The sequence below is a fragment of the Canis aureus genome, chromosome 2 (genome assembly GCF_053574225.1).
Source record: "Canis aureus isolate CA01 chromosome 2, VMU_Caureus_v.1.0, whole genome shotgun sequence".
NCBI lineage: Eukaryota > Metazoa > Chordata > Mammalia > Carnivora > Canidae > Canis > Canis aureus.
In genome coordinates, this window is record NC_135612.1 from 28,110,252 (window position 1) to 28,114,732 (window position 4,481).

The following is a 4,481-nucleotide window of genomic DNA, read 5'->3' on the forward strand; positions in this document are numbered from 1 at the left end:
GCACCGGGTTGCAGGGTATGTGTTATGAGAGCAGAAAAAAGAGACGCAGACATATGGGAGGAAAAGATCATAGGGGCTCTGGGAACATCTGGGTGTGGTGCTGTGAGATGTGGTGCTCAGCCCAGGGAAGGTTAGACGTGAGCACCTCGCTGAGGACCTTACACTGATGGGAAGCTCACTACTCGGCTGAACCAAAGACTCCTCCTCCTCCCTTTTATTCTCACGAAAAACCTTGCTATTTTCTCATTTCTGTGTCCTTTTGGCTTGCACATAATTGCTTGACCAGTCAGCTGCATCTTAAAGGGGATTTAGGAAGGGCTTTTAGGCTGGTGATGATCTTTATCCACGTAAAACATTTCTTTGCAGTCAGCTGGTACTTGACTTTGGTGTATGTTAAGATTATTACCAGTATACAGCCCTCAGTTGATTCAGAAAAATAATAACATTTTTCTAAATAGCAAAATTGGCATCACCCATCAGGTTCTGAACCTTAAGGATATTGGAACATATATATTTTCAACTTAACATATGAATATATTAAGAACCCCAAAGAGGGCATCCATAAAAAATAAGGTTCTGACTTCCACCTCTCCACTTCAACTTTTTAATAACTTACCAGTTTAAAGAATTTTTGACAAAATATGGTACTTCCAGAAATCTTCCAATGATGCTAGTATAGGTGCACCAGAATAGATGAAATGAAAAATATAGATGTTGGGAGGGCATGAGGAGAGACTAGAACTCTTATTGCTGTTGCCATTATCAAAGATACTGGCCAAACAACTACTTAGAAAAAAATGTTTGGCCGGTACCTTTTAGAGCTGCACTTACCTATATCAAGCATTTCCACTGCTGGGAGAAGCGTGTAAGCTTTCCTCCAAAGACATGTACATGTTCACAGCAGCTCATTCATAAACGGCCCAAACTGAAACGTACCCAAACACCCATGAGTGATAGAAGAGTGAGTTGTGACATGGTTACACAATGGAATGCTGTATCCAATGCAAATAATTCACTTATAACTGACTACATGCAGCAATATGGTTGAAGCTCACAGTGTTGAGTTAGAGAAGCCAGACACAAAAGGGCAATACTGTAAGATTACATTAATATAATGTTCAAAACCAGGAAAAACTAAGGTATCCTCTTAGAAGGCATAGTTGATTACCCTCAGGGAAGGGGAGAGTGATGAGAAGGGAATGGGGTGCTTTTGGGATGCTGGTAATAGTCCATTTTTTAAATCTTAGTGCCATGCACATAAGTGTGTTCAGCTTGCGAATGTTCACTAAGCTGTACACTCATAGCATATGTACTGTGTTTTGTATGTACCTCACGCTCTAATAAAAAAATTAAAAACAAAAGTGAAAACATAAAACAGCTTCTTGGGTTTTTGTGTATCCCACATAAAGTCCAATAAACTAAATAAACTAAAAAATCTAAAATAAACCAGTCTAGGTTTTGAATATAGTCATTTTACTGGTGGTAGGGAATGATTCGGCAGACAGAATGAACTCTAATCATTTTCTTATTATAAAAGTAATCCATTTTGAAAAATAAATCCAGTACCTAATATATATAAATGGTACCCAAAATTCAAAAGGTCATTAATTGTTAATGAGATGAACTGTATTAGCATGATCTAGAATAAACAATAAAAAGAAAAAATTAAAACGCTATTTCAGGGTGTCAGTTTCACTTTATTTTTAAATGATTGTTAGATCAGCATTGCATAATGTATAGAAGATCCATTTTCTAAGTTAATGTCATTTTAATTAATAGGTTAATTAAAATAGGTCAGAGATATTCACTTGGCCCAAAGTTCAAAAGGGCATCCTGTCCCTCAGGTACCGGATTCCAGTCTACCAATGTTCCTGCTCTGTTGTGGCCGTTCAGAAATATTTTATGCACATACAACAAATACATATAAACATGTTTGCCCTTCATTTAACCAACTAGTCATGCACCATAGACAGTCTTTATTTTGCTTGCTTTTTTCCCCCTTAGCATAACTTCTCAATCATTTCACATTAATAGACAGGGAGCTCCCTCTTTTTTTAATGGCTTAATATTTTATTGTATAATGTAGCAGGATTTATTTAGCCTGTCCATTTTGATGAGTAGTAACCTTATTTCCATGCTTTACCACTTCGGATAAAACTGAAATGAACAGCTTTCTACCTATGTTATTTCATACCTTTGAATAAATATCTATCTAGTAAATCTAGAAGACTAGTTAACTTTGTATTTACAAACAAACTTTGTTTTCATCATGTAATCATTTTTGTTTTGAGCTTAAAACAATCAAAAGTGAGTTCCAGAGTTCTGAGTCATAAGAGTTTTCAGGTAGAAGAGATTTATTGACCCATGCACTCATTAATTCCATCAACAAATAATTATTGAGTCCTACTTTATTCTCCTGGGTGCACAAAAGAGACAACATTTCCTGCTGCCCTGGCATTTGCATCCTGGTGTGTGTGTGTGTGTGTGTGTGTGTGTGTGTGTGGCAGAGGGAGGGTGGGGAGAGGAGACAACACATAAAATGGCTCAGTTATATATATATGTCAGGAAAGGTTAATAATGCTCTGGAGAAATTACAGCAAGGATGGGGAGTTGGTCATTCCAGGAAGGGTGTCGCAGCTTTAAACAGGGCCAACAGGCCTCTGTTAGGACTTGGCTCCCCACATGAGCTGGGAGCCGTTGGAGGAGTTTTCCTACCGTTATGTTTTTCCTTTCTTTTTGAAAAATATGATTTTTATTTTGAAATAGTTTTAGGTCTATAGAAAAGGTGCAAAGATAGCACAGATAGCTCATCTTCTCACCCTCATCAGAGAAGTCCTAACATAAGCACCTAGCCCTTGATAACTTAGCTGCGAGGATTTCTAAAAGAAGGCTGCCTCTCCCACTTTGTGTCTCCTGAAGGTATTACCTACATCACTGTGGTGCTTCTCTTAAGACTGGGAAACCAATATTAGGAAACTCCTGTTAACTAAACCCCAGACTAAAAAAAGAGTTTTCTCTAGTTTTCCATGAATGTCCTTTCTCTGTCCCAGAACCTGATCCAGGATACCACATAGCATTTAGTTCTTAATGTCTCCTTTAGGTCCTCTCATCTGTGACTGTTTCTCCATGTTTCCATGTTTTTCATGACCTTGACAATTTGGGGGAGTATGGATCAGGTATTTTGTAGGATGTCCCTCAGGCTAGATTTGTCTGATGTTTTCTTTATGGCTAGACTAGGGCGATGGATCTGGGGAAAGAATACTAAAGAAGTGAGGGCCCTTCTCCTTACATCGTATCAGGGCTGCCTGATACCTGCTGACCTCACCTGCTGACGTGAGGCTAACCTGGTCGTTGGTTCAAGTGGGTCTGCTAGATTTCTCCACTATCACTTCCTATTTTCCCCTTCCTATTCTTTATTCTCTGGAAGCCTGTCACCAAGTACTGCCCACACCTCAACTGACATTCATTTTAGAAGCCCTGCCCTTGCTCCTGGCTGGCGCTGGATTGTCAACAGGACAGGGGCAAAAGCAACTTACCAGGTAGAGTTGATGGGGTCACCATCAACTAGTGCACCACGGAGGAGGCAATGACTGGCTTCCATTCTAAACTGGGGAGCCCATTCTGAGCTGGGGAGCCCTGAGCCCTGTAGGGATATGAGAAAACATAAGGATGTAGCAATAGACCACCTGAAATCATTCCCTTCTTGCCTCTCAGGGCTGGGCTTGGGCTTTATGTTGTTCCCTTTGCATGCTACCCGAAAAAGATTTTGGCTGTAGATGGGAGAAAGGGAAGTTTGGTTTACTCACTGAATTAGATAATTTATATATAGTGCAGGGATATAGGGGTTCCAAATACATGGTACTTTGGCACTTGCTATTATTTTCAGTTGTACAACAATTATTAATGGAAAGTCTATTATCTATTTCTAGATGTAAGTAAGTAATCATTGTTAGATGAAACCATAGCATAATACCTGGTTCTCAAATAAATATTTGTTGAATCAGCCAGAAGAAATTAGGCAGCAGGTGATAGAGAGAAGAATGGCCACTCTCACCAGTGACCTGGGCAGGGCCTCCAGAGCTCCTCCTCTCCTCCTTTCAGGGCTGTCTCTTAGCATTTCCTCTCTTCCTTCTCTTTTTCCTTCAAACAGCTGCTTCCTAGGGATAATCCCTTCACCATCATCCCATGCTGGGTCAGGTGGTTCTGTGGTTAGTTTGTTATGCCACAGAGGGCCAAAAGCCCTCAAGAAGTTAAATCTAGAAACAGCTCACCTATCTAGTCTTATTTCCTTCTGAAATAAAATGAATGTGATCTTGCTTCTTCACTTTTGAGTGTCCAAAAGTAGTCTTCTGGAGGTGACAAAAGAGTTATTCTTTTTTATCTTGCCAAGTCTGCTTTCAGAAATCCCCATAGTTAAGTTTTTTTTTTTCCCCCATAGTTAAGTTTTAAAAAGCCAGGTGCTTGGGCACCTGGCTGGCTCA